The sequence below is a fragment of the Macrotis lagotis genome, chromosome 6 (assembly GCF_037893015.1).
Source record: "Macrotis lagotis isolate mMagLag1 chromosome 6, bilby.v1.9.chrom.fasta, whole genome shotgun sequence".
NCBI lineage: Eukaryota > Metazoa > Chordata > Mammalia > Peramelemorphia > Peramelidae > Macrotis > Macrotis lagotis.
In genome coordinates this window covers 93,352,853-93,375,745 of record NC_133663.1, presented here as the reverse complement: position 1 = coordinate 93,375,745, position 22,893 = coordinate 93,352,853, and the positions used below count along the sequence as shown (strand labels likewise).

At 34.5% G+C, this 22,893-nt stretch overlaps 1 long non-coding RNA gene across 1 annotated transcript in view; it reads right to left on the bottom strand.

The window, feature by feature from the left end:
- Positions 1 to 1,574: 1,574 nt before the first annotated feature.
- Positions 1,575 to 22,893, bottom strand: part of LOC141491109 (uncharacterized) — a 117,486-nt gene continuing 96,167 nt past the window's right edge. The window contains exon 3 of the long non-coding RNA XR_012469463.1: positions 1,575 to 1,586. This is a non-coding gene — a long non-coding RNA (uncharacterized LOC141491109). The remainder of the gene's footprint in view (positions 1,587 to 22,893) is intronic.

Sequence of the window (22,893 nt, the reverse complement as noted above, 5' to 3'; positions counted from 1 at the left end):
AGTTCATAAATTCATAAATATAATTGACTGAAAAAAATACTCAAGAATCTTTCTTTGTTAATGTCAAGACTTTCACTATACTTTTGGTACATATTCAGCAATGACTCAGATAAAAGTACTGATGGTATGTTTATCAACCCAGCAGATGACAATGAAAGGAGAGACAGTTAACACAGTGAATGGCACCATTAGAATTCTAAAGAATCTGGGTAAGCTGGAGCACTGGGATGAATTCTAAAAAAAGATGAAACGCATTATGAATCAACAAACCTTACAACTAGAAGATGGTGACAATAGTTGTTTGTTAAAGATTTGGAAGCTATAGTAGACTAAAAACTCATTATAAATCAGCACTATGATGTGGTTGCCAGAAAATATAATGCCAATTTGGGCTGCATTAAATGGACATAGATTACAAGAATAATAAGGTGATGGTCCCACTGCATCCTACCTTCATGAGACCTCATTTGGCATATTTTTTTAAGTTTTGTGCATAATAGATTAAGAAGGACATTTGCAGACTTGAGATTGTCCAGAAGAGGGCAACTAGGATGATGAAAGTCCAAAACATATGATGAGTAGCTGAAGAAATTAAGCAGGTTTAGCTGGGCAAAGGGAAGAATTCAAGAGGATATGATCATGTCTTCAAATAAATTACTGAACAGCACTTGGAAAAGAAATTAGGCTGTGTTTGGTTCCAGAGATAATGACCAAGAACAGTGGGGAGAGGTTGCAAAGAGGTAAATTCAAGCCTTGATATCAGGTAAAATTTCCTAACAATTAGAATAGTACAAAAACTATATGAGCTAACAGCTCAAGATGAGGTGTGTTATCCTACTTGAAGACCTTCAATCAGAGACTGGATGAGACCACCTGTGGAGTATTATACAGGACTAATTCCTCCTATATATAATTTCAACTAGATGGTCACTGAAGTCCCTTCCCATGATAGTATGCTATGAGTCTGGCACCTGAATTTATCTTTCCTGTCTTAGGAAGTTTGACATTACAACTCAATAGAATGTCCCCCCCATCCTTAACCACTATCAGTATACCACCATATAAGGACATTCATATATACATAAACAAATGCATAGGAGATACTATCAAGGAATGACAATACAATGAAAGGATTCTAAAACAATGATTTTTTTCTCCAGCTCTGTCTCTGTGGGTCTCTGTCCCACTTTCTTTTCTATAATGTCCTCCTTTCCTCCCCCCCCCCCACAAGTTCTCTCAACCTCCCCCAACCTCAAGGACAATATCTGGACAAGAGTAGCAAAATAGTATAGCCTTAAACATCAGCTAAATTACAAGTGCTAATTGTAGACGGTCTTGAGCATGAGCATGAAGCTGTGGCCTTCCTCAGGTGAACATATATAAACTACATGCATTTCATACAGTCCAATGGCCCTGCCTTGATTATTGTTGGAACTGCAGCTCATAGGTCTTGAGCAATGACATACCTTCAGAAACACCCAGTGGTTTGACTTCAACTCTTGGACTTTGGCCAGTGAAGAGTGGTCCTGAGCAGCTACTTTAGTACGGTTCAAAAAGGAGATCACAGGGGATTGCCCCAGCCATTCCTATAGCAAATGGAAAAGAAAATAAATATACAACAATGTAAATGTTCCTTTGTCCTCATATATGAATAGCTGTTAGTTTCATAACTTTCACCTAGAAGAATCATAGACTTATTATTATACAGGCAGCTAAGAGACAGTGAATACTACACAGGATACAAAGTCGGAAAGACCAGTTCAAATCTGGCCAGAGACACTTACTTTGTGAGCCTGGGAAGAAAAATCATTTAACATCTATCGTTCCCACTTTCCTCATCTGTAAAATTAGGATAAAAGCATCTCTCTCTTAGGGTTCTTGTCAGATGATATTTGTAAAACATTTTGCAAACCTTAAATTTAAGCATAAATTTAAGTTGCTATCATCAGCATCTTTAATCTACTTCATCTCAGGGTCCAAGAGGGTGCACACTCAAGAGATTTATAATGGAATAAACGGTTGTTGCTCACTTGTTTCAACCATATCTAATTCTTCATGGATTCTTATGGCATTTTCTTAGTAAAGATATACTTCCTTCTCTGGATCATTCTACAGGGGAGGAAACTGAAGTAAACAGGAATAAGTGACTTAACCAGGGTCATACAGCTAGTAAATGTTTGGAGCCAGATTTGAACTCAAGAAGATGAGTCTTCCTAACTCCAGGTCTAAGGACTCTACCCACTGTCTCACTTATATGCCCCAATGAAATAAATATGAAAGGATAAATACGAAACTTGTGGGATTTAGAGGACATACTAATGCATCAATAGTTAAAAAACAAATTGATCCATCCATTCTGGAAAGTAATTTGCAATTATGCCAAAGAGTACCCGGTTAAGAGATTCTACTTTTAGACACAATCCCAAGGCAATCAATGACAAAATGAAAGTCTCCCAAAATATTTATACTGGCATTTTTTATAGCCGTATGGAATTAGAAACAAAATTGTGCATCTCACAATTGGGGAACAGTTAAACAAATGGGAGTCCCTGAATATAATGGAATTATTATGTGCTATAAGAAATGAGGAATATCCCAATTGACAAATGGTCAAAGGATATGCAGAGGCAATTTACAGATGAGGAAATCAAAGCAATCCATAGTCATATGAAAAACTGCTCTTAATCATTACTAATTAGAGATATGCAAATTAAAGCATTGCTGAGGTACCACCTCACACCTCTCAGACTGGCCAATATGACAAGAAAGGACAAAGATCAATTTTGGAAGGGATGTGAGAAATCTGGGACACTTATACATTGTTGGTGGAGCTGTGAACTCATCTAACTTTTCTGGAGAGCAATCTGGAATTAAGGACAAAGGGAAATAAAAATGTGCATACTCTTTTGTCCAGAAATACGACTACTAGATCTTTAATCTGAAGAGATCATGAAAAAGAGTTAAAAATATCACTCGTACAAAAATATTCATAGCAGTTCTGTTTGTGATAGTGAAGAACTGGAAATCAAGGAAATGTCCATCAATTGGGGAATGGCTGAACAAACTGTGGTATATGTATGCAATGTAATACTACTGTTCTATTAGAAACCAGGAGGAAATGGGAATCCAGAGAAGCCTTGAACGATTTGCATAAAATGATGCTGAGTGAGATAAGCAGAACCAGAAAAACACTGTATACCCTAACAGCAACATGGGGGCGAAGATCAACCTTGATGGACTTGCTCATTCCATCAGTGTAACAATCAGGGACAACTTGGGGCTGTCTGTGATGGAGAATACCATCTGTATCCAGAGGAAGAATTGTGGAGTTTAAACCAAAGACTATTACTTTTAATTTTAAAAAAGTTATCTTATTATATAGTATTACTATTTCATTTTTTCCCTTAAGGATATGCTTTCTCTCTCAAAACATTCAATTTTGATCAATGCATAGCATGGAAACAGTGTAAAGACTATCAAACTGCCTTCTGTGGGGGTGGGGGAGGGAAGCAAGATTGGGAAAAAATGTAAAATTCAAAAAAAAGGGAAAAGGGAAAAAAAGAAAAAAAAAGGAAAAAGAAAGAAAAAAAGAAATGAACATAATGAATATAGTGAAGCATGGGAAGACTTGTATAAATTGATGTGAAGGTAGAAAAATCATAAAGGAATATAATATATACAACTACTATAACACTGTAAATGGAAAGATACAATTAAAACTGAATGTTTGAACAAGTATGACCTTAAAGGAGATAGGAAAAGATATCTCCTACCACCTCTTTATAGAGATAGGAGATTTTGGATGTGGAACACATGGTTAAGTGATTTCTTTGAATTAGTTTTGCTGAACATCTTTATTATAAGGGATGTTTCCCTGGGAGGAAGATGGAAGAAGTTTACTTCAAAAAATAAAGGTGATATAAAAATGAAAGGCAGCAATAAAATTTTATTTTTGAAAAAGAGTGACAATACCCACAAGGTATTTTACTTCTATATTTCATCTAGTCTATTTTCAGTAAGGCCTAATTCCAGGATTGGGTTGTCCTGGGTCCCTTGGAGTCACAGTTCTTGACCTGCCATAATATATTCAGTTTTAACAATGATACTATCACCATGATATCATTGTCTTAGCACCAGAGGTTTCAGAGTTGAATTAATTTCCACTTGAGGATATCTGGCATCTTTCTTACCTCTTACTGTATTAGAAAATTATCTATATCACTGGCAATGTTAAGTTACAGCCAGAATGTATTGGGGTAGACCTTCAACCCAGGTCTACGCCTCTTGTAAATTCACTATGATACGCTGGCTCTTAAGGATAAAATTACACGGAAATTTCTATGGAAAAGTTTCTTCTAAATTCCACTGGCTTCATGGTTTGCAACAGCCCTTCTTCCCCCAAAGATCAGTTTTTTTTGGTACATGAAGGGATATATAGCAATGAATAGGCCCAGTTGTTTATTAATTTTTTTTCTGGGGGAAAATTAAGTATCAAAAAAGCCACTTACAAACAAATGTTATCAGAAATAGTTTGAATAACTGAAGACATTTAAATATTTTACTGTCCTGAAAGACTACCTGAATGTGATTATTTTGCCCTGCCTTTGCCAACATTTCCATGTATCAAGGGGTTAAAATTCTGAATACTTCCCAAATTTGAATTTAATAAGGATTCCCCCCCCAAAAAAACAAATGATGACCTTAAGGACTAAAGAAAGGAGGGCAATATTTTTGCTCTTGAAAAAATCCTCAACTCAGTTAAGAATTCATTCTAAAGAAACATTCCCTTATTCAGCATCTCTGCATTGTTTTAAGAATCCAAAGGATTCAAATGTATGCTCTTCTGAGTCCAAGAATAAGTTGTGTTCCATGCAATGAATCTGTTGCTCCATGGCTCATAATGGCAGCCTAGATACACAAGGACAAGTCTCATCCCACAACTGTTCTCTACTATAATCCCTAAGGAATCCACACTTACTGTAAGAGGAATAATTAGCTAGGTGTCCCTGAGGCCAATCCTTACAGCTTTCCCATTAACATAAAAACAACCTTCTCTTACATAAGACATGAAATTTTTAAAAATCCCCCTCCAAGATATCATTGAGTCACTCAATTACCTTTGGGACAGATATAAATTATGCATTCTTTGATTCTCTTTAAAATTTTAGAGGCACATGGGGACAGAGAAGCATCTCAATGGTACTAAAAATATAAGATATTCCAGAAAGAAACAATAACTTGTATGATATTAACTGTTACAAGAGCTCCGAAGTCTCCCTGCTTGGTCAAGGGAAACGCATAAAGCATTGAAACCTAACAGCAGGCTTGCATGCTAATGGCTGCTGGTGACAAGGACTCATTGAATGTCACTGCTTCACATACTATGTGCTGTTCATTTTTCTTATCTATGTGACCTCTCTTTTCCAATGACTGATGGAACTCCTGAGAATTAGCATCTCTCTCTCTTTCTAGGCATCTGCCACCAGGAAGGCGTTCAAAATTGCCTATTCAACATCCCTTCCAAATTCTGCCACCCTCCCCCAGCTCCAGCACCAAGTAAAATAAACAACCATCCTCCTCTCTGGGAATGAGGAAGGTTATTTCTCTTATACTAGGGGAAAGGCTCGTTGGTAAATCCTTAGAGCTGATTAGGTTTGTATCTCTATGTTGTTTCCAAGTCTGGCCATCACACATGGATTCCTATTTCAGTTAGGCTTGAAATGTTCATAATTGGTGTGAATAGAATGGAAGAGCTGTCGCTGCCAGAATAAAGAAATTTCAATGTTCTAATGCCCTGCTGCTTCGATGACCTATTTCACATTAACATCTGTTCAGTGCTGATGAACCACTCCAGATGTAAGCTGGCAAAACCGCATTGCAAGGATGGTGTGCAGACAGCCACCTAGTGCTGCAGATGCTTCCCTCCCTGGCTCTCACTTAACATGTACCTGATTAATTTTCCCTCTACTATATCAATTATTTGGCTTATCCAAATATCTCTGAAAGATTCAGAATCTTAACATATTGTTCACCTTAGATTTTGCTGATCTCAAGGAAACCAAAAGGACAACATCCAAATAAATGAGTCTCATAGGAGAAACTTAATTTTTAGCATCAGCCTTCTTTGAGTAGTTTTATCAGATAAAATTTTAGAAAGTCTAATGATGAACTTGAAAGAGTCAAATTTCAGAGTCTTACAATATATATTTTTCTAAGGATTGAACACCATTCATTTTTTATTAAAGTAAAAAAAATGTTTTTAGACCACTGTTCAGAGAGGCTAAAATGCATCCCACTGTCTCCCAAATACATGCAACATCTGTGTAAAAATTCTTCAGCCCCTGACCTAATGAGGTTAGTGACAGGAATATGTATGACCAAAACAGCCAACAAAATAAAAAACCATTCTGTTCATGAAGTGCAATATTTCTCCTGTCATTTAACCAATTTCCCCCCCTCAAAGTGACAACATAGACTGCAAATCTCCAAGGCTAATGCTGCATCTGACAGACTAAGTGCTACTTAAAATATAATAATATATGTGTCAATCTAGTAGAAATGACAGAGGTCATATGAGGGACTTTTCAGGTAGATGAGGGTATTAAAAGGTTATAAAAATGACAATCAGAGAAGCACAGAACCATGTTACAAAACATTCTTCCCCAACCAATTATTAGAAATTCAGATATTGTCATGGGGTTCTACAAACCTCAGAATTCACTCTTCTGGACCATTTCATAGCATATGCCTAGCCTTATACCTTAACCTTGAAGGACAATTCACTGATTTCCAATGATATCAATGTGTTAAGTTAAAATCAAGACCACAAAAGAAGTTACTCTTCAAAGCAACTGCCAAAGATATTGGTCCTAAAAAGGGAACATGGAGGACTCTTTTTTGGGGGTTATTTGTAATTGACTGAACATGAAAATATTCAAGATGGTTCTAATTTTTTTCAGAATTTGAAAGCATGCAAAGTTAGATAAAAATTGCATCTTTGTTTTCAACTTCAATCACTAGTCAGAGCTTTTAAATGCCCATGACATGAATTTTCAGGGAAGGAAAATCATTGTTTTTCCAAAGCATTTTTTGAATCAGTATTTAGATTTTCTCTTAATAGAAATGTTTCATTTCACATGGAAAACATATATTTTAGTTTCTCAGAATGTGTAAAATCAATGGGTAACATTACTGATAAAACACGGAGTATACAGATCTTAGGTATCACTAGAACTAGTGGAAAGTAAAATATTGGAGAAAGAATTAAACATTTGGAATAATAAACAAGATCAAGAAACACAAAAGATAATATGAACCTAGTTGATTCATATGAGAAAAAATTCAAGGAACAGAAAGGCAAATCACAGCAGCTGCTAAGAAAAATAGCATGGGAGTAGGGGAAGTTAAGCCATATTGGGATTCAGAATGTTCTAACAAAATTCTGAAAACATTTTAGAAATAGTACAAAAAACGAAGAAAGATACTTGCATGTTTCTTAGCAATTGGCCTTAAAAGTTTTTCTCTTTAAAATTGATGGTCATTTAAAATTTCCTCAGATCAGAAAAAAAATGGTCTAGGGGTGGTTAGGTGGCACAGTGGATAAAGCACTGGCCCTGGAGTCAGGAGTACCTGGGTTCAAATCCTGTCTCAGAAACTTAATAATTACCTAGCTGTTTGGCCTTGGTTACTTAACCCCATTTGACTTGCAAAAAAAAAAAAACCCTAAAAAAATGGTCTATAATACCTCACAGTAGGTATTCCTAACATTTTTTTTATATCACACACCCTTTGAAAATCTGTTTAAGTTCTTAGAATTTTAAGAATACTGTTTTTATTACATAAAATGACATGAAGGGTTACAAATGAAACCAATTAAATAGAAATAAAATCATCAAAATATAGTCTTAAAAATAAGTTCCTAGACACCAGGTAAACAACTAATGCCTTAGAAAGCAGATAAATAAATAGGTAAGCATGGAAAGCTGGCAAAAACAACTGGTCATTATTAGGTATACACCTTGGACTTTAGAAGTGATAATTTCAATACATTCTGAATCAGAATAGGGAGAGTACTATGGCTTAGAAAAAGAATAAAAGAATTCTCAAGTACAAAATTCCACAGTTGAAATTGATCCTAATAAGAAACAAGAAGGGGCTTGGGGAGGGGGGACTCTAAACAGATGAAGATGACTACGTGGGAAACTCATCAATGAAATGAAAATATTAAGTAATGGAAAAGAAATGGAAGTGGAGGCAATTTAAAGGACTATGGTTGGGAGGCTAGGTGGCGTAGTGGATAAAGCACCGGCCCTGGAGTCAGGAATACCTGGGTTCAAATCCAGTCCCAGACACTTAATAATTACCTAGCTGTGTGGCCTTAGGCAAGCCACTTAAGCCTGGTTGCCTTGCAAAAAAACTAAAAACAAAATAATAAAAAAAATAAAGGACTATGGTTTATGTGTGTCTGATGAATGGCAAAATGATAACGTAAGGCAATAAAGCAAGAGCTACTCAAATTTTCCAACTAAGGAAGAATCAAGGTTCTAGAACAAAAAAGGTAAATATTCAATTTTCTTTTAAAAAGAAGAAAATAAACACTATATTTTAAAGGATGTCAGGCTGAATATTGATTCTGGTAAAAATTCTGAGACTACATTATTAAAGAAATAATTTATGAGCCTGAAGAAAGAGAAGAATCAATCACTACCAATGAGGATCTGTTCATCAAGAGCAAGTCATCTTAAACTAGCATCATTTCTTTCTTGACAGAATTACTATATTTGTAGATTGGTATATAGCATGTATAAATTTCACTAAAATGTATTATGGAAAAAATTGAGATATATTGACTGGATGATAATACAATTAGGTAGAGTTATACCTGGTTGACTGACCAAACATGGTCATGTTGTTGTCATTGTAGAAGCAATTCTCTGGTAAAAAACAAAAAACAAAAAAAAAAACAGTAACAATATGACTCTCTCCCTGACTAACTTTACATTTAGGAACTTTATCAAAGACTTAGTTGAACTCACTGCTACTCATCAAATCTACAAATAATACTGAGTGGGGTTAATGATTCATGAAAAAGTCATAGAAAATTAAATTTCTTAGACTTGGGAAATAAATGGTGACGGGAATGTTGTAGTGAACTACAGGGATTCAGTATTTTTATATCTCTTCTAGACTCAAGGAACCTGTGTTCAATCTCCCTACTTGGAAAAGAAAAGAGACTGGAGAAATGCTTCTCCATTCTCTAGTTTCTTGGGACAAATGAAGTGTACCTTAAAGGATGAAAGAAGTCCTTTAAGGGGATAACAAATAAGTCAAGGAATACAAATCTCTTTCAAGAGGATTAGAAGGCAGAAGAATGTGAAACAAAAAGAAGGGAAGAGGAGCTATTGAATATTTGGTAACAGTATTAATAAACACCTCTTCCCAATGGAATTGGTTCCAAAACATTTTATCAGGAAGCAAATTACCAAGTTTTATGAATGAAGATTCACTGCATCTGTAGGGAGGTCCCTGCAAAGGGCTACAAAGGTGTATCGCACATATCTGCCTGACAAAAGGCAGGCAAGTAATGCAGTCTTCTCAGAGTATCTGAGGCATGATGGATAGCATCATGAGACCTGTCAAACCTTCTGACTACCCATTACCATTCTTGAAGATATAAACATCATAATGGAAAAAAAAACCATCTCTAGAGTTTATAAAGTTCTAGGCACGAAACTGATGTCTTTAAGGATTCAGTTGTTTTCCTCTCTGCTACTGCTGATTAAAGATTTTAAAAGAAAAAGGAAAGTCAAGAAAGATAATCATCCAACAAGCAAATAATGGTTGTTGTTTATCCTTCCTTTGTTCTTTAAGAGAACAAATGACATCAGGAGGGTGATGTCTTGACTTAAAAATGAATTGGATTTAAGTGACACAGGGCTAGTAATCAGCAGCACTCTATGAATACAAAGACAGAAGACAGTGCCTATTCTCATGGAGTTCACAGTCTAATAGGGAAGACAACATGCAAACTTCTAAGGACAAGAAAGATATGTTAAGAATAAAGTTAGCCAGTAGCCAGTAGACTGACTTTGGCTTTTGGTTAAAATTTTGAGGTACATTTTTAAAGAGGTGGTTTCTAAGTACTAAGAAATGGAAATGGTGATCACTAAGGGTATGGATTCATTAAGAAGTCATGCAATGAACTGATTCTGAGTGAGATGAGCAGAACCAGAAAAACACTGTACACCCTATCAGCAACATGAGGGTGATGTTTGACCTTGATGGACTTGCTCGTTCCATGAGTGCAACAACCAGGGACAATTTTGGGCTGTCTGCAAATGGAGAATACCAGCTGTATCCAGATAAAGAGCCATGGAGTTTGAAAAAATTTCAATTTAGAAAAATTAATTTAGGAAAAAAAACCAGATATCTTATTGTCTGATCTTGTTATCTCTTATACTTTTTGTTTCTTCCTTAAGGATGTTATTTCTCTCTCATCACACTCAATTTGGATCAATGTAAAACATGGAAACAAAATAAAGACTGACAGATTGCTTTCTGTGGGGAGGGGGGTGAGGGAAGTAAGATTGGGAGAAAAATTGTAAAACTCAAAACTAACATAAAATCTTTAAAAATAAAAAAATAAGTCATGCAAAATTAAATGTATCTGCTTCCTTGATAGGAATACCAGTCATTAAGACAATTAACAAATTGTTCATTATATTCTTGTATATAAGATGGATATATGTGAACTGGACAAACATACAATTGTTTTAAAAGATTGTTGAACATCTGCTCCAAAGGACACTGATTAATGGATCAAAATTTACCATAAAGTAAGTCTACAGTAAGGAAGGTTAGAAATTTATAATTGGTCTAGTCTTGTCTGATATTTTTATTGATAATTAGAATGAAGTTTCGAGTGCAAACTTTTCAAATTTGTAAGTAACACAATGCTGGGATAACTCGCCATCTAATTGAAAGAACTGAGATTCTAAAGGTTTTCATCAAGTTTGAATAATGGTAAATTCTAATAAGGTGAAATTTAATGATATGAAGTTCTACACTGAGGTTACAAAACTTTAAAATGTACAGTACAAGGGAGGAAAAGAGAGCATCATGTGAAAAAGGTTTAAGAATTTCAGGAGTATTTTATTACGCAAGAATAAAAATAAATAATTATAAACAATGAGGGTAAGCCTGAATAGAATGTCAACAGGATGTACATTAATATGCACCTCAATTTTCAGAACCATTTTGTTACATATTTAAAATGAATAGCTCAGATTTGCAGTTTCATTTGCAATCATTTTTATTCTAGTATGTTAAGGAAATATTTATTTTATTTCACAAATTAAAAATAAAATAAATAAAATTTTAAAAAGTACAAGGCTATAGAATGCAATTGAAGAATATCAATATGCCCTTGTACCCAAAGAGCAGAGATAGCAATTAGGAGGGAGAATCAATTTAAGAGCTGCAAGCTAGTAATCACAAATCTTAATTATGCATAACTAACTGACCATTGTCCTGAGACTACTGTGACCTGAGGCAAACATGCCTGAGAGAAGACTAAATGGTCAAGAAGGTCATTTCAACAGTACAGCTCTCAGTGACCTTGTGACACAGATTCATTGTTATGATTAGAGACTCTATGATAGCTAGTCAACATATCCCAGCACATATAACTTCTCCATGGACACACACACACACACACACAGAGCAGGAATACAAGATAACCTCAGATACAGAGCACTGCTACAAAGAGGCCCCACTTGATTCTACATCTTTAAAAAGATAAGACTTGGTTATAGCCTATGATAGATATTTAAGAAGGATCAGGCTTTTATTCTAGGAAAGGTTCTCTATTTCTCCTGGATTTTATGAGCTAACTCTCAGGAGTCTAAGTTACAAGACAGATATGGTCTTTAGGGCTACTTTCTAAAGTTTCTGCTTTGCAGAGCCTATTGCTCAGTTACAATAGTTTCTTTACTATATTCATATCATTTGTTAGAAATTGCCTGATATGTCAAGGCAAGCAAAAAACTATTAAATATAAATTTTAAGGAGGACTTATTGCATGGGGGAAAGAAGGGAGGGGGAAAGAACTTTTTGAATCTTACTCTCCTCAGATTTGGATCAAATAGGGGATACTACATATACCCAGTTGGATTTAGAAATTTATCTTATCTTACCCTTCAAGTATTAGGAGGAAAAGATGGGGGACAGGAGGAGAGACAGATAGAAGGGAGGGAAAGAAGAAGGGGGAAAAGGAAAAGAGAGAAGAAAAAGGCAGAGTAGATGATAGAAGGGGGAATAAGGGAGATGGTTTTCAGAAGCAAAACACTGGTGAGTAGGGATAGGGTGAAAGGAGGGGGAAAAAGTGCAAATGGAGGGTAGACAGCATGGAAGGTAATACAGGGTTAGTAATTATAACTGTAAATGTGAATGGGATGAACTTTCCCATAAAACAGAAGCAAAAAGTAGAGTGAACCAGAATCCTAACATATGCTACTTATAAGAAACATGTTTGAAGTAAAGATATATACAGAGTAAATGTAAAAGGCTAGAGCATTAGGCTTCAGCTGAAGTGAAAAAAAGTAGGGATAGTAATCCTTATTTCAGATAAAACAATTTCAAAAATAGAACTCATTAAAAGGGATGAGAAAGGAAACTGCATCCTCCTAAAAGGTACCATAGACAATGACATAATTTCAATACTAAACATCTATTCACCAAATGGAATAGCATCCAACTTTTTATTAAAAGAAAATCTAATAAGTTACAGAAGACATAGACTACTAAATTTATACGGAGGAACAAAAGATCAAGAAGTGGGGGACTTCAACTTCCTTCTCTCAGAATTAGATAAATCTAATCATAAAATAAACAAGAAACAAGTTAAGGGGGTGAATAGAATGTTAGAAAAGTTAGATATGATAGACTTCTAGAAAAAACTGAAAAGAGATATAAAGGAATATACCTTTTTTCTGTGCCACTTACACAAAAATTGACCACATATTAGGGCATTAAAAATCTCATAATCAAATGCAGAAAGACAGTAATATTAAATGTATCCTTTTCAGATGACAGGCAATAAAGGGCCATGAAGAGACAAACCTCAAATTAATTGAAAATTATATAATATAATTTTAAAGAATGAGTGGGTCAAAGAACAAATCTAAAACAATGACAATAAGTAGACAACATACTAAAACTTGCGGGATACAATCAAAGCTGCAGGAGAAATTTTATAACCCTAGATGCTTACATGAATAATATAGAAAAAGAAGAGATCAATGAATTCAACATGCAAGTAAAAAATCTAGAGAACAAATAAATTTTAAATTTCTTAATTGAAATACCAAATTAGGAATTCTGAAAATTAAAGGTGAAATTAATAAAATTGAAAGCAAGAAAACTATTGAAGAAAAATAAAGCTAAAAGTTAGTTTCATGAAAAAAATCAATAAAATAGATAAACCTTTGATTAATTTGATTATAAAAAAGAAAGAAGAAAGCCAAGTAACCAGTGAAATTTGCTACCAATGTGGAGGAAATTAAAATAATAATCCAGAGCTACTTTTCCCAATTGTATGCCAATGAATTTGACAATGTAAATCAAATATGCATTGTCAAGGTTAAAAAAAGGAAATAAAATACTTAACCCTGTCTCAGAAAAATAAATTGTGCAAGCCATCAATGAACCCCCTTAATAAAAATCTCCAGGGCACATGGATTTACAAGTGAATTCTTCAAGGAACAATTAGTTTCAATTCTATATAAACTATTTAGAAAAAGTGGGTGAAGAAGGAGGTCTGCCAAATTCCTTCTATGACACCAATATTGTGCTAATGATGTTTGTCCTTCATTCTCAAAGACCATGATGTCAGGGAAGAGATGCCATGACAAGCAAGTGAATTAGATTTTAGTGAGGGGGTGCTGTGCTAAGTCACCAGACTCACTTTCTCCTCCAGAAGCAGCTAGGTTCCAGTGGCCAGATAGGAATCAGGACAACTGGAGACGGCCCTGGATGCAAGGCAATCAAGGTTAAATGACTTGCCCCAAGATCACACAGCTAGTAAGTGGTAAATGGCTGAGGTCAAATTTGAACTCAGATCCTCTTGATTTCAGGGCCAGTGCTCAAACCACTGTACTACCAAGCTGCCCTATTGTGCTGATATCTAAACCTGGAAGAGTCAAAACAGAAAAAGAAAATTATAGAACAATTTTCCTAATGAATATAGATATAAAAACTTTTAATAAATTATTATTAGCAAAGCAATTACAGCACATTATCACTAAGAAAATACACTATGATCAAGTAGGATTTATACCAGGAATGTAATTGGTTCAATATTAGGAAAACATTCAGAAATCAGATCAATACAAACCTAACAGAAATCATGATTATTACAACAGATGCTGAAAAAGTTTTTTGACAAAATAAGCACCTATTCCTAATTAAAAACACTAAGGAGTTTAGGAATAAATGAAGTGTTCCTTAAAACAATAAGCAGTTATCTAACTGAAATCATCAAAAAGCATTACATGTATTGGGGATAAGCTAGAAACATTCCCAATAAGATCAGAGGTGAAACAAGGATGCCTGTTATCAGCACTATTATTCAATATTAGATTAGAAATATTAGATTTAGCAATAAGAGAAGAAAAAGAAATTGAAGGAATTAGACTAGATAATGAAGATACAAAAACTCTCACTCTTTCCAGATGACATCTCTCAAAATCATTTCAAAAACTAATTCAAATAATCTAACTAACTACTAACTTTTCATAATCTACTACTATTAAAAATCATTTTTAAAACTACTTGAAATAATTAGTAACTTTAGCAAAGTTAAAATAAGACCACATAAATCATCAGCATTTCTATATATTACTAACAAGATCCAACAACAATAAATAGAAAGAGAAATTAAATTTAAAGCAATCGTAAACAAAATCAAATACTTGGGAAACTGCCTGCCAAGGCAAACTCAGAAACTATATAAAAACAACTTATAAAATACTTTTCAGACAAATAAAATTAGATCTCAATAACTGAGCAAATGTCAATTGTTCATGGGTAGCCAAGTTAATATAATAAAATGACAATTCTATGTAAATTAAATTGTTTAATCAGTGCCAGACCACTCAAACTTCTAAAAATTACTTTACTGAACCAGAAAGATAGTAACTAAATTTATATGGAGGAACAATCAAGAATATCAAAGGAATTAATGAAAAATGTAAAGGAAGCCACGTGGCCTAGCCATATCAGTTCTAAAATTATATTATAAAGCATCTATCATCAAAACTGTTTGATACTGTCTAAAAAATAGAGTGGTGGAACAAGAAATAGATTAGGTGCAAAAGAAATAACAGTAAATGACTATAGTAATGTACTATTTGATAAATTCAAAGATTCCAGCTTCTGGAATAAGAACTCATTCTTTGATTTAAAAGATACTACTTGGAAAACTATAAGATAGTATGGCAGAAACTAGACATCGACCAACATCTCACACCCTATATCAAGATAAGGTCAAAAATGGGTGCAGGATTTAGACATAAAAGGTGAATTTATAAGCCAATTAAGAGGAGAACAAGGTATAGCGTACCTGTCAGATCTATGAAAAGGGAAAAATTTATGACTAAAGAAGAGATAGAGAACATTATAAAAAAAATTAGATAATTTTGATTATATTAAATTAAAAAGGGTTTGCACAAACCAAAGCAACAAAGATTAAAAAGGAAGGCAACAAGTTGGGAAACAATTTTACAAATATTGTCTCTGACATTTCTAAAGGACTCATCTCTAAAATATAGAGAAGTGAGCAACTGTGGAGTTTAAAACAGACAGAAGTTTACTATCTTCAATTTTTAAAAGTTGTCTTATGTATTATTTTTTCTCTCTAAATGTTTATTCTTATTTGATTTGATTTTTCTAACCATGTATAGCCTATGTTAGATTACTTTCTGTCGCAGGAAAGGAAAGGAGGAATAGAGAAAAGTCTAAGCTCAAAACATTGCAAAAACGATAGTTGAAAACTATTGTTGCATATAGTTGGAAAAATATTTTAAATATTTTAAAAATTACGTCAAGACAAATTGTAGCAACAGTTTAGTAAATATAAATGTTAAGAAGGCAGAAGTAAATTTCTTGTATATGAAAAACAATATGTTAGGTTTTTAATATCCTATGACTGGAATTTAATACATGAAATCCTAGTAGATACTCCTCCCAGTCTGCAAAAGGTAAATTTACCTAAGGAAATATATCTGTTTATCCACAAAGAGAGCTTATTCACAGAGAAGAATGTGACCCATTTTTTCACCTTCAGAATTATTCATTTATACCACATCAGACTATATTGAATACATGTTGTAATGAATCATTTTTGAAAGGGAAATGATAATGGCTATCACAAAAGAAGCTTGTAATGAAGAACTGTTATAAAATATGACAAACTTACCTTTGAATATTCTCTGGAGATGTGTGCAATAAAGATTGGGTTTTTGGCATGCCTATTATAGCTTCTGGTGGAAAAAAAACAGGCTCTCCACACACACACAAACACACACACACACACACACACACACACACAATGCACACTTTCACATATAGTCTTCAGAACAGAGTTCACTAATATTCTCTCCAATTTCTCTGCACTTACCTGAGAGATCATAGAACAAACACCAGAATAGAAGAGGAATGAGGGAAGGCAGGAGTGGGTAGCCCAGCAATTTTACTTGCTGAGACACATGTAAGTTCAGCATGGAAGTCAAAAGGCAAACTGGGTGATCAATTAGTCAATCAATTAAGTGTTTAGTAAATACCTATGATGTGCATTTAATAACCGTGCTAGAGGCATGAGTAGAAAGAATGAAGCCATCTTTACACGCAAGTAACATACAATAGGGGAGGCAGTAATTTCTTATCAAAATCTATGCAGCAAAGGCAGTTAGGTAGTGCACTGGATAGAGCACCAGCACTGGAGTCAGGAGGACCTGAGTTCAAATCCAAACTCAGACATTTAATAAGTACCTAGCTGTGTGGCCTTGGGCAAGTCACTTAACTCCATTACCTTGCAAAAAAAAAAAAGCTAAGCAGCACATATATAAAGTGAATAAATAAAAATATTAAGTAGCTAAATACAAAGTAGTTTAGGAGGGAGGATAGTTGGGAGGGACCAGAAAAGGCTGCATACAAAAGGTGTTTGAGCTGCATCATAAAGGAGACACTCCAAGGCAGAAATAAGAAAATGGGGGTATTCATCCTAGGCTTGGGGGCCAGTTAGGACCAAAATACAGAGCTAAGGGAAAGAGTATTATGTTAAGAAACAGAAAGAAGCCCATTTGACTTGTAGAGTTGGGGGTGGGAGCAAAGGAGGGCAGGTACACACAGAATTAACAAATGAGTCTAGAAAGATAGGTTACATGGGCTTTAAAAAACTAAAAGAGAACTTATATTTCATCCTAGCAGCAATCGGACACCCCTGAAATTGGGTGAATAAGAGAGGATTCTGGAAAAAAAATGCAAAGTAGGTCAGAAAATTCCCAGCTCCCCATATTCCCTCCACAAATAAGTAAAAACATTTCAGGGTAAATGGAGAGCAGCAAAAATAAACAAAAAAATGGGGCAAAACAAAGGTCCTCCTAATACAACTGGAGATGAGAAGAAGGTCCAGGGAAGGACCTCCAGGCTAACTCCGCTGAAATAGCACCTTAGGGGTACCTGGTTAGGAGGTAGCCTCAACCTCAGCCACAGGAATTCTCACCTCCCTGACAGCAGGGAAGTCAGGGATCTGAGCTGGGGAAGAGCGAGGGAACCTCTGCTCACAAAAGAGAACAAGCCTAACTATGAGCTGGCTCTTGGTGAGAAGGAATCAGCACATGGCCAGAAGCAGTGGCATAGGGATGATGCTGGTTGTGGGCACTTAAAGGATAATTGAGTTCTTGGTTTTGGTTCCAAGTCAGAGGGGAGAACTGAAGGATATATCCACTGGAGGGGCTTCAGGAAATAAATTCATTTCTGTCAATGTACTGAGGAGCCCCAGCTGTGGCTTAGAGAGGGCAAGGAGTGTAGAGAAGGGATTAAAACCAAATCTCAAAAAATAATAAAAAGAAGGAACAATCCTCCACATCCAAAGACTAGAAGTGAATGTAATAACAAAATGCAAAAGATTAAAAAAGGAGAAAGAACCCAATCATGGATAGTTACTATGGGAATTAGAGAAGGAAGAGGTTTATCTTCAAAGGAGGATACTGAAGTTAAAAAAAAAAAAAGTCTCACCTAATCCAAAGAAATAACCTGCCCAAAAAGAATTCCTGGAAGCACTCAAATAAGTCTTGAAAAGTCAAATAATAGAGACTGAGGAAAAACTTTAAAAAAGTAAGAACAATCCAAGAAAAACCAAGATAATGAAAAGAAAGTCAATCAAGTGGAAAAGAAGATCCAGAAAATAATAAAAGGAAGAAAATAACTCTTTGAAAATTAGAATTAGGCAAGGGGAAGCCCCCAAAGTTATAAGAGATCAAGAAATAATAAAATATAAAGAATGAAAAAATAAAAGAGAATGTGAAATATGTCTTAAGAAAACTGATCTGGAGAACAAATCAAGAAGAGAAAATGTAAGAATAATACAGTACCTGACACTATAATCAAAAAAAGTATCTTAATTCAATAATACAAGAAATAATTTAAGAAAAATCATCCCAAAGTGTTGGAACAAGAAGAGAAAGTAGAAATAGAAAAAAAATTCACTGATCACCAATTGAAGGAATATCCTTGGAGGAAAATCTACAGGAATAACATAGTCAAATTCTGAAATTCCCATGTTAAGCAACAACAAACTGAAAAAAACGCAATTCAAATATGGCAGTGCCACAATTAGAATTATACAAGACCTAATAGTGGCTACATTAAAAGTTCATAGGTCTTGGAAAACTATACATCAAATAGCAAAAACCATGGAAGGGGGGGGGGGTTACTGCTGAAAATATCAACTAAGCAGAGTTAAGCATAATCCCGAATAAAAAAAAAAAAATCAATGAATTTCCAGAATTTCAGGATTTTGCTACAAAAAGACCTGAACTTAATAAAAAAAAATTTGACATACAATATTCTAAAGAAATATAAGGTAAAACATCAGAGACAAATTACAGAGGAGTCAATCAGGACAAACTGCTTATTCTTTTTTTAACTTTTTAAATTTTTTTCAAATTTATTTAAGGCAGTGGGGTTAAGTGACTTGCCCAAGATCACACTGCTAGGCAATTATTGTCTGAGGTCACATTTGAACTCAGGTCCTTCTGACTCCAGGGCCAGTGGTCTATCCACTGCGCCACCTAGCTGCCCCTAAACTGTTTACTTTTTATATGTGAAAATGTAAACCATACATCTAAGATTATAATTATAAATAATAGGATAATTCAAAAGAATGACTGGAATAGAGTTGAGTATTATGTGATTCTAAAAATGTAAAATGGAGTAAGAAAAGATAAAAAGAGTAATTATTCTAAATAGATGAGGTGTAAGAGGAAAAATTAATACAGAGAACTGAGATGGAGAAGGACTGGTAGTTCTGGAACCCTATTCCTATCTGGAATGGGTTAAAGAGGAAACAATAGAAGACATAAAATTCTTCCAAATTAAGAAAGAATTAAGAAGATAAGGGGATAGGGAGAACACTGAGTGAGATGGTTAAGGTAGAATAAGGAGTGTGGGGAGTATGGCGATCAATTGGAAAGGGATAAAAAGGAAACAACCTACAAATTGGAAGGTATAAAAATCTTCAAAATCAGAAACGTGAGGACAAGGAGTTAGGGAGGAAGATGACAATAAGGGAAGGAATCTAAGATGGTAGGTAGATTAAAAAACTGGGAGGGCAAGGTAGCTGTAGAAGTAAAGCAGAGGAGTGAAAAGGGATAGAAATAGAATGAGAAGGATAGTGAAGAAAACAGAAAAGAGCAAAATAAACAGCAAGTAATTAATTATAGCTTAGAATGTGAATTGGATAAATTCATCCATAAAATAGAAACAGATACAAGATAAAAATTTTGAATTTAACTATATGTTGCTTTCAGGAAATGTTATAAAAATTAGAAATACCTAAAACATAAAAGAAAGATCAAGTGTAGAATTTTTTACATTAAAAAGCAAGGGTAGTACCTGATAAAGTTAAAGTTAAATAGATAGAATCAAAAGAGAAAAAAATAGGCAAACTACACTCTGTCAGCCATATTAATCAATATTATTTTAGACTGGTTAAAATAGACAGTATAAGGTTAAAATACTGCTATGTCTAGGAAATGATGAATTGATGGATTTAAAAAATATAGAAAGATGCTATCCTCCTTCAGAGAAACAGAAGATGAGTGTAACTAAGCAAAGTATGGTCTTACCTATATGTGTATAATTGTATATGATTATCTATGCACATATATGGGTATGTATAGATGTATGTTTGTGTATACACACATTTATATATTATATATACATGCTTAATTGTTGCCATGGGGCAAGGAGGAAGAGAAAGAATAATAAAGTAAAAAGTAAACAGCAGAGAACAAAAGAAATCCTATAAAGAAACAAAGAAAAGACAGACATCTTTGAATACACTCTGTTGTATTCATTAAATAGGTTTTCTTGAAATGGAAATTTTTTGCTTCATGTTGAATCCTCTCATATTTTGCTGTATATATGACAGTGTTTCTTTTTTTCTTTTCTTATTCTGAATTAAGTTTAAAAGAAGTTTAAAAATAAATAAAAATTAGAGGGGGAAAAAGTAATTGAATAGGAGAATCACATGTCCAGAAGGAAAATTATTTTAGCATCAGTGTGTGGTATAGACAATAAAATGAGGAGAGACTTGGATTTCAAATGAAAAGCAGAAAAGTTTTACAGAATCAGATTCAGTATCTTGAATACCTTTAGGAGTTTGGGGAAAAGGGAGACTGGAGTTCTTTTGACCTAGGTATGATCACACAAATCACAGAATCATAGAATCCATAGGACTGAACTATATCTAATCAAATCCAACAATAATTTAAACATTTATAAAGTATCTAATAGTGGCAAGGTACTGTGCTAGCCTTTGGGAATAGAAAGAAAAATTAATATTTAAAATTCCTACCTTTAAGAAAATATTTTCTGATGGGAGATAAGGGATAGAAGGATCAATTCTTTCATTTTATATATGAGAAAGAGTAGAGTTGGGTTCACAAAGCTAGCTAATGACCCACATTTAGAACCTAGGTCTGATGTTTTCTATGATAACCAGACTAAACTACACTTCCTAAAATGTTCTGAAATACACACACACACACACACACACACACACACACACACACACACACACACATCTTCAAGTACAGAAAAGGTATGAAATTAGGTGGTCACTGCTGGTTTCTCCAGTCTTCATGAAAGATATGAAGAAAAATCACATTTTAAAATTTCCATTTACTTCTTCAATTTCTTTTCTTTTCCTCACTTTCATCCCCATCTTTTTTCCCTTCCTTTATGGCAAAAGGACAAAATTCTAGACCTTTTACATTCTAAAAAATGAATCAAAATATATAACTCAGTCTACATTTTAAAGCATATTTTTATTAAGCTCCCTTGACTTCTGTGCATTGGGAACCCTTTGGATTTTTTTATCCCCCATCTAATCATGTAATCAAAATATAACTGCATCATGGCAGGGAATGTAGCATCGCCTCTTCCTACAATCTGAAATCCATTTTATTAGAAGGCTCTTATGAGGTTTTCTCTCCCTTCCCTCTGTTCCATTAATCCCTAAACTCTTCTCAGCAGGATCTAGCTGACTATCTCTCTCTTCATGTCATTACCCGGGAGTTGCTATTTATCATGGAGGGGACATCAGGAACCTGGTGATTTCAGGAAAGGGCCGCAGCATACATTCCTCAGTGATTAGCCATAGACTCAGAGCTGATCTTCTTCACCACCAACCTCTTCAGAGTAAAATACCTGTCAAGGAAGTTGGTTTCTTCTCTGCTGGGAAACTACTTATAAAAGAGAGCCTCATCACTTTTAACTATGAGCCAGAATAAGGACAAAAATAATCATAATTTTATTTAGAGGCTGAATGATGAGATACAGGAAGAGTTTGGGTATTACATTCTAGAAATATAACATAATGTAATGAATGCTGAGACTGTCGAAGGAGAGCTCAATTCTAGAAGCATGAGAATTTAGTGAATATTCCTCTGAAAGACACTGATGTCATGGAATGAAGGAGTGCAGCATTCTCAGGGCAGGTGTAGTTATTCTATGGCTGACTCTGGTTCATTAACTGTGTAAAGACCCAGACTTTTGATAGCATCTGACCTGGAACTAGATCAACATTCAAAAGGCTTTAATTGGCTAAAGTGATTCTCTTTCCCTTTATTACCTGGCCAAATTTAAGAACTAGCCCACTCACTTCATAAAATCACGGATACATATGGCCTGAAATTACTTCTGTTCCTGATGTCTATTCTTCCCTTCTTTAAGTGAAGGAGTGGTTGTTTGTCCTTCATTCTCAAGATAGATCATGACAACAGGGATGTGACACTATGACATGCAAGTGAATTGGATTTAAGTGAAGGAGGAATGTACAAAGTCACAAGCCTCACCTGGAGCCTCACCTGGAGCCTCATCTGATCCAGTGGCCAGATATGTATCAGGACAACTGGAGATACTCCAGGTAAGACTGATCTTTTTTAAGTTAAGGTCTTTAATAGGTTTCCCTTTGACAGAGACAAGACCCATTAAGTGATTAAAGCTAGGCAAAAGAGAGTTGCACAAGGAAAATAAAAATGACCACTTTTACCTAATCCAAAAGATAAAGAATAAAATAAAATAAAATAAAATAAAATAAAATAAAATAAA